At 47.0% G+C, this 8,706-nt stretch overlaps 1 pseudogene; it reads left to right on the forward strand.

Moving 5' to 3' along the window:
• Nucleotides 1-1,496: 1,496 nt before the first annotated feature.
• Nucleotides 1,497-2,453, forward strand: LOC149862719 (olfactory receptor OR9H1-like; annotated as a pseudogene).
• The last annotated feature ends 6,253 nt before the right edge of the window (nt 2,454-8,706 follow it).

Raw genomic sequence — 8,706 nt, forward strand, 5'->3', positions numbered from 1 at the left:
CAGTTTTGATAGAGATTAAGCATCAAGAGCTGTGCTCACTGGGCTGCTGCACATTGTACTCTCTGCATGTAGCATACTCATGCCCATAACTTATAACTCATTTAACATCTCTAGGTCCACAATATGCATGAAAAAGTACTGTTTCTCCTGCTTCATGAAGCTTGCATAAAAAATGTTATACTCTTCATATAAATACATAGAAATCATTCATCAGGAATCTTTTATCATTGGTGCAATGCCACACACTTGACACAAGGAAAGAAAACCACAGATGCAACAAACGGCACTAGTGGTTAGTTAAACCAAATAAATACAAATTAGAAATAAGGCACACTTCATTAAAACTAAAGGGAAATAACCATTAGAAGCAGCTTGAGAAATGTTTTTTCTACGTAGCTCAAGGTACCAAGCAGCTCATGAACGCTGCGATGCTGGGGTGGATGGAGCTTCCCATGGGAGTGCGCCCTACCCCGCCCTGCCCCCTCCTCCCCCCCAGCACGCTTGGTGGTGAACCTGGAAGTGGATCGAAAGCACTTCTGGTCCACTTCTGGGTCTGACAAGGAGTGCGTGGGGGGGGGAAGTAGGATGAGGCATTTTGTACAAGTCTCTGTGAATGTACGAAAGGAAGGTGAGAAGGAGAGCTTAATAGGCCAGTTGTCACCAAAAACCCAGTCTTTTCACATCTGCTTCTAGGAGGTTTGTATTTTTAGAGTCACCAAATGGTTTGGGGCACATTCTTCGTAGTGCATAAGTTCCTACAAATACAGGTAGGCACCTGGAGAGACTATCAAAAGCATCTTGATTCCAATCTCCATTGAATTCATTCCTACTTGAGATTTGATGGAGTTAATTAATAGATATAGGCAATGCCACTGTTTGGTTAGGCTTATACATGTGTTGGCTTTGGTTATACCTTGCCACACTTGCTAAGAAGTGATGTGGTGAACCTTCAGGCTTATCCTTTTGATTATTTGTTCAGTGTTTGTTCAACCTGGCATCCATAGAGAGTAACAGGGTCTAGTTCAAGGAAACATAATTGGGTCTGGAGCACAAAAACAGTCCAACAGCAACCCCATGTTGCATCCTTTCAGCTTAAGATATATGCATTTAGGGACTGGGAGTCACATTCAACCAAACATGATAAGGCTGAATAACACTTCATTCCAAAAGGAGACCTGTGAATGATAGGAGACACTAGAAGATTGTGCTAATATTATTCCTAGGGCATTTTTGCAAATTGTTATTATGTGGAGAAGTTGTATGGAGAAATAGCTTCATTTACAATGAAGTCAGAATGTCAACAGCATTGCTGTAGATTTATTAAATCTATGTTTAAGTATGCTTCTAAGGGCTTTGTCACAATACCCCGTGGTTTCTTGTGTTTTCCCTCAGTAAAAATCATCCCCAAAGACACTTTAAGCATTCTGCAATCTGTTTTACCACTTTGCTATTTCCTTCATCCTTATACTATTTTCCACCCCAAGGAGGGACAAGCTATGGAGTCTACGGGAGAGGACAACCACACGGCCGTGACAGAATTAATCCTGCTGGGATTCGGGAGTGGTGCTGGCACTCAGGTGCTGCCTTTTGTGGTGTTCTTTGTGATTTACACAGCAACCGTGCTAGGGAACACCATCATGGTTCTCATGATTTGAATCGACCCTCACCTTCACACCCCCATGTATTTCTTCCTCATGAACCTGTCTCTCTTAGACCTCTGCTACTCCTCAACTATTGCCCCCAAAGCCATGGCCACCTTCCTACAAGGCAGCAAAACCATTTCCTACTATGGATGTGCTGCTCAGTTGTTCTTTTTTATTCTCTTTATCACCACAGAGGCCTTTATCCTGGCAGCAATGGCATATGATCGCTACATAGCCATCTACAACCCACTCCTCTATCCTGTCACCATGTCCAAAAGGGCCTGTGTTCAGTTAATTTTGGGCTCCTACATCAGTGGTGGCACCAATTCTATAGTGCAAACAAGTTTCACCTTTCAATCGAGCTACTGTGGAGCTAAAGAAATCAACCATTTTTTCTGTGATGTTCCCCCCTTGCTAAGCCTGTCCTGCACAGATATGCACATCAGTGTACTGCTAATGTTTGTTTCATCTGGCCTCATCATAGTGAGCACCTCAGGAATCATCCTCATCTCCTACGCCTACATCATCTATGCCATTCTCAGCATTCGCTCTGCCAAGGGCAGGCTCAAGACCTTATCCACCTGCTCCTCCCATATGGTGGCTGTGGCTTTGTTTTTTGGGACTGTTTCCCTTGTGTATACCCAGCCAGGTTCTCAGTCTTCCCCACATCGGAGCAAGGTGGTGTCTGTGTTTTATACCCTTGTTACTCCCATGCTGAATCCCTTCATCTACAGCCTCAGGAACAAGGATGTAAAAGATGCTTTGAAGAGAATCATAGGTAGGAAAATTCTAATGTTAGAAAAGCATTAATCTGTCCTTCTGTCTGTCCATAACACTTTTTTTGCACTCTGATTGGTTGTCTGAAACAACCAATTAGAGTGCACCAACACTGTTCCAGACAGGAGGCGGCGGCGTGGCCCCTCAGTTCCCGCTGTCATGGCGGTGCTATCCCCGCTGTCCCCAAGTGAGGCTGGAGCAGGGGAATAAGGACAGCGGGACTAGAGGCGGTGGCAACATGAGGTGCTGGCCAGTGGGGTGGGGGGATTGTGGGGCAAGCTTGCCCTCCTCCCCGTCCCTGGGATGAGGTGGAGTGGCAGGGGGGAGCTCATGGAGCCAGACCGGGGGCACACAGGGCCGGAGGAAGAGCAGCGCAAGGCAGTGGGTGGCGGCGCTCCGACACCTCCTCCCCCATCATTCTTGGTGGGCAATTGGCTAGTTATTTAAAATAAGCCTCTTCTATGAATGTAGAACTAAACTACACTTCAGAGCAACCAAATCAGAAATCACTAAGAAGTATTTGCATGCTTCTCTTCATCTGTTTGTCTCTATATTATTTTCATTCACAACCATTTTCCCTTTATATTCATATTCGTATCTAGCTGCCTTTTTTAGAGCACTCCTAAATAATGCTGCATAAATATAGGTATAAATGTTTTATTACCCCATATTTTTTAAAATATCTATCCTAGGCAGCACCCAGTAAGTCGGGGCTTTTTTTAAAAGCTTTTTTTTAAAGCACTGTCAGCTGGGGCAGGCAGAGCAGCCATGGGAGGTGGGGCTGGGGGAGCAGCTAGGGGTCGGGGGGGCTGGGGAGCAGGCAGGGGATGGAGCCTGGCAGGGGTTCCCATGGTCCCCTCCGTGGTCCATTCCCCTCTCCTCCACCCCCGCCCCCGCCCTACTTACCAGCTCCAGATCCAGCTGCAGCTCCCTGCTGCAGCCACTGGGGACTGCCCAAATTATCGAAGCTCTCTGAATCTTTTCCGAAGATTCGGAGAGCTTCAAATTGATTCAGACCTTTTTATTGGGGCCTGGACTCAATAATCTTCTGAGGTCCTTTCCAGCCCTAATGTTTATGAAATCTATGAAACTGAACCCCTGATTTGATTCAGATTTCAAGATTCAGCCTCCAAATAATGCCGAATAGCCTCCAAACTGAATCAGCACCCAATTCTTCACACAACCCTAATGGCCACCTCCTTTTAAAGCTTCACTCCAGAGCAATGCACCCTGCTATTTCATAAAGGACTTAAGAAAGAGTTAGAAAAAGCATTCACCCTTGCAGTCACCTAAGGTTTTAGCATTGACTCGAACAGGACTGGTTTATGTCAACAAACATCATTGGAACCTTTCAGGTTTTTTAAAAATACAACATGCTTTCACCTAAATCAGAAACCAGGCCTCTTGCTTGTACCTGGAGCAACGGGGAAAAACTAAATTGACTCAAATACTTGAGGAGTGTGGACTAGGCTCACACTAAGGCACCTGAGAGAAGAGGCTCTGCCCCAAGAGATTTCGACAGAGAAATTAGCTGTATTTCATACAATAGTTCCCAATCAGCATCCAATCAGTAGCCTGATAAGCGAGAGTTGCCTGTTGCAGCATTCCAATGAGGCTGCTTTTTGACTTGGGGCCCTGTGATGAGGTCAGAAAAGTTATTGAAGGTTGAGGCCACCTGGTCTGGTCTCTCTTTCTTCCTCTTGGGGCTACTGAAGCCTGAGCACTCATTTGGGAGCCAGAGGGGCCTGCTTCCTATGTGGGGGTGATCCCCCATTCTTCACTGACGAAGCAAACTGAACCTATGTAAAGGGAAAGTCTCAGGTACAGGGAGGGAAAGTCTGTCTCAGGGCCTGAGACCCCTGTTCTCTCCCTCTCAATTCCCCTTTTGTCTTCTGGGTTTTGAGTGGGATGATGCTGTGTGGAGGGCATCAATCCCTGCATCAGACTGGCCAAGGTTGAAGCCTGGCAGTTTTGCTGGCATGCTCTTGGCCAGGGCTGAGAGCGTGGCATGGTTTAGTTGCTGTTGCAACATTTTTGGGTTCAGCATAGATGTGTCACTGAACTGCAGCATGTGTCTTGCTGGCTGCTTTGACCACGCAGGCCTCAAGTGGGAGGATGTCATGAATGTATCCTTCACGAGTGCAGGCTGCCCAAGACTGGGGCCTGGCAGCTACCAGCCATGCAGGCCTTGAGTGGGATGATGCCATGAAAGTATCGTTCCCTAACAGAGACTGACCAGGAAACAGAGTCCTGGTAGGCACTGTGTTGGGGACTGTAGTGTTAGAAATGGAATATTGTTAGAAATGGAGTATTGTTAGAAATGCACAGCTTGCATCTTGCACCTGATAAGAAAGAAACACTGCCAAGGACTTTTTTCCTTGCCCAGCCTTGCCACAGCTTTTCTTATACTAAATCGCAGACTCTCCCCCAGCTTCTCCCTAGCCTTTCTCATGCAGATTACAGAAGCTGGAATTCAACTGACTGTGTCCTTGAAAGGGGGTGGGTTTGAACCCTTGGTGACCTATAGTAGTCTTTGAGCTTGCTTAATTAGCTGATGCATATTTACCTCTCCGCCCTGCATACTTAAGTAGTTAATTATACTATACATGCGATGTATGTAGTGATGTAACCACATGTATGCTTGTATGAAACGGAAGTGAGCTGTAAGAGTTCCTGTTTCTGCACACGTGCCCAGGAGGGAGGAGATAAATATAGCCTGCAAAATTCCTTGGTGGGTTCAGAGTAATCTGAGTTTTTGACTCTGCTCTGACCCTATTTGCAAATACACCTTTTGTGCCATCTAATGAGTGTGTGTCTGTGATTTTGGTGGCCTCCAGAGAAACAAACCGCTTTAAGCATCAGTAGTGTCTCAGCATGGTGGTATAGCTGAGACTGCATGTCCAGGCTGCAGCCAGAAGCCTGCGGCCTTTTTCTTGTTTTACAGCTGCTGCATTTCAGCCCACTGGGGTGGGGATGAACCCCAGCCATACGTTGACTGGCAGGCTTGGGCCAGGGTGAAGCCCTGTCACTTTTAGTTGCTTATTCAGACCTAAGTAGTGTATAGGCCTGGTTAGCTTTTGGTTGCCCAGTCCAGACCCAGTAAAATAGGCCTGGGCCTTCTCTTGTCCCTTTTGCAGTTTATGGCCCAACCAAGCACTGTGGTTGGGCACGACTGCTAGTTCAGGCCCAAGCTGAAATAGGCCCATCCCCCAGTTTTGTTGATTCCTAGGTGTTAGGTCTTCGCCTAACAGTGTGGCTGAGGTTATATGTTCAGACCACAGCCAAGTAGGCCTGGCGCTCTTTCATTGTAGGGTCAGGCCTGGGTGCAAGACAGCCCTGAGTCCCCCTTTTACTGTTTTACAGAACTTGTGTCTCAGCATATCTGTATTGCTGAGCCCCGCTGTACATTTGTTTGCTGTATGGCTGGGCCTGACACATTTTGGGCCTGGCACAGGTTGTTCTTGTGACTCTGTGTCCCAACCAATGCAGCATGGTTGGTGCTGGTTGCTGGTCAGGCTCTTTTGCTGTTTGGCTGGTTTTTATTGAGTTCTCCTGCAGTTTCCTAACCCAGCAGAACTTGGATTATGACTAAAAACTTTGGAGTGCGATATACTGATGAAAAATGGAGTTCACCCCTCAAATCTACCTTGTGGAAGTAATGATCGGTGCTACAGTTTCACAGGGAGCAACCTGGGACCCCTTCCAACGCAGAAGGACCTACACTGTCTAGCAACTCCCTGTGGTGCAGTGGACTCATAGAGTAGCTCATTGGACTCTTTGGCGTGGGCCTCCCTTTCCAGCACATTGCCAAAGGGCAGGTGTGGGAGTGAACGCTCATGAAAATACCCTCTAGGGTGTCCAAAATCCCAGACTGCCCGGGCATGAGTAAAGACCCCCCCACACACAAAGAGGGTGCCACTTAGAGACTTTTTTTGTACCTTGTAGTGTTTTAAAATTATAGTTAGTGTTTACTTTTTTCCTTATGCTTTGTAATAAATTGAGTTTTTGTGCTTACAGTGCTTACAAGGGAAGTGTGGTTGGTTTTATTGGACACTCTAGTGTTTTATGTAGTATTTCCCAGGTAGACTGGGTGGGGACTCAAGCCAATGTAAAATACATTTAGGATCCCTGAACTTAAACCTGACCCTTGGTGCTGCTGACAGGTACTCAGCAGAAGGGTTACACAGATAGAGTCTATTTTGTGATATCACCTGAATCTTTCATAAGTCTGGCTTGATTTACCTTCTACACTTCCAGTGTCATCACTGGCAGCAGAAGCAGCAGCACCTTCTCCTGCTGTTTCTTTGTTAAAGAGCCACTGAAAGGCCACTGCTTTTCTGCCCATCGATCCAATTACCTTTGTTACCCTCGCTAATCCAATTTCCTGACCTTAAAATGTTACTGACAGGATCTGCTTTTACACTCACTGGGCACATCTAGATGTGAAATTAATATGCACCAATAAACTCCAGTGCATATCGTGCAGGAGTTTATTGCTTCTGGGTGCTCTATTTACATGGGTGCCTGGGACCACAGCACATTCAGCAGGGTCAGAACAGCCCTGGCAGGCATGGACCCAGAGGGTCAGCTTTCAAATCTCAGGGATGCTCCAACCTGTGTCAATGTGTTGTGGAGGGGCTGGCTGGGGCATGAGGGTGCTTCATTGTGGACCTAGTCAGCAGACAGGCCACATCTGTAGTACCGTGTCTAGTTCGGGGCCTCCTATTATAGAAAGGAGGTGGACTAGTTCAAAAAAGCCCAGCAGAGGGCAACAAAAATGATTAGGGGGCTGTGGTATGTGACTTCTGAGGAGAGGCTGGGGGAACTGGGCTTATTTAGTTAGTGCCATAGCAAAGAGGTTTGGCACCTGGGCAAGGCCGCAGTGGCAGCCCACCGTTAACCTGCACACAGATCTGGGGGCACATGTCCACCATGCTTGCCTGGGAGTGCACGCAGCAGCACGAGACTTCCTTCCCCTTCCTGGCACCCCCCCACCCCCAAATGAGCAGCTCACGGCTCTGTCCCATGACCTGCCCCGGCTAGGAAGGGCCTGTTAGCACCCTTTGCTTTGGCACCTGGGACAGTCACCCCACTTGCCCCTTCCTTGTTACAGCAATGTATTTAGCGTGCAGAGAAGACTGAAGGGGGATCTGATAGCAACCTTTTAATATCCTTAAAGGTGGCTCCAAAGAGGATAGAGCTGGACTCTTCTCAGTCGTGGCAGATGACAGATCAAGAAGCAATGGTCTCAAGTTGCAGCAAGGGAAGTTCAGGTTGGATACTAGGAAATACTAGGAAAAATGCTCTCACTAGGAGGGTGGGGAAGCACTGGAATTGGTTATCTAGAGAAGTGGTGGCATTTCCATCCTTGGAGGCTTTTTGAGGCCCAGCTAGATAAAGCCCTGGCTGGGATGATCTAGTTGGGAATGGTCCTGGCCTTGATCAAGGGGTTACATTAAATGGTGTCCTGATATCCTTTCCAATCTTCATGTTCTATGATTCTATCAGACTGACTTTTGAGAAATTCAGGTGATATCACAAAATAGACTTTATCTGTGTAACCCTTCTGCTGAGTACGTGTCAGCAGCACCAAGGGCCGGGCTTAAGTTCGGGGATACTAACTGTAGTTTACATTGGCTTAAGTCCCCACCCAGTCTACCTGGGAAATATTAGATAAAACACTAGGGTGTCCAAAAAAACCAACCGCACATCCCTTTGAAGCAGCATAAACATAATAACTCAATTTATTACAAACCATAAAGAAAAAGTAAACACTAACTATAATTTTAAAACACTACAAACTACAAAAAAAGTCTCTAAGTGGCACCCTATTGGGGGGGGGTGGTCTTTACTCATGCCCGGGCAGTCTGGGCTTTGGGACTCCCCAGAAGGTAGTTTCATGGGCGTTCACTCCTACACCTGCCCTTTGGCAATGTGCTGGAAAGGGAGGCCCACACCAACGAGTCCAATGAGCTTCTCTGTGCATCCACTGCACCACAAGGAGTTGCTAGACAGCGTAGGTCCTTCTGCGTTGGAAGGCGTCTCAGGTTGCTCCCTGTGAAACTGTAGCATTTATCCTCACTTCCGCAAGGTAGATTTGAGAGGTGAACTCCATTTTTCATCAGCATACAGCACTCCAAAGTTTTTAGTCATAATCCAAGCCTTGCTGGGTCAGGGAACTGCAGGAGAACCCAATAAAAACCAGCCAAACAGCAAAAGAGCCTGACCAGCAACCAGCACCGACCATGCTGCATTGGTTGGGACACAGAGTCACAAGAACAACCTG

Source organism: Crocodylus siamensis, chromosome 6 (assembly GCF_052110815.1).
Source record: "Crocodylus siamensis isolate JL-2025a chromosome 6, ASM5211081v1, whole genome shotgun sequence".
Classification (NCBI taxonomy): Eukaryota; Metazoa; Chordata; order Crocodylia; family Crocodylidae; genus Crocodylus; species Crocodylus siamensis.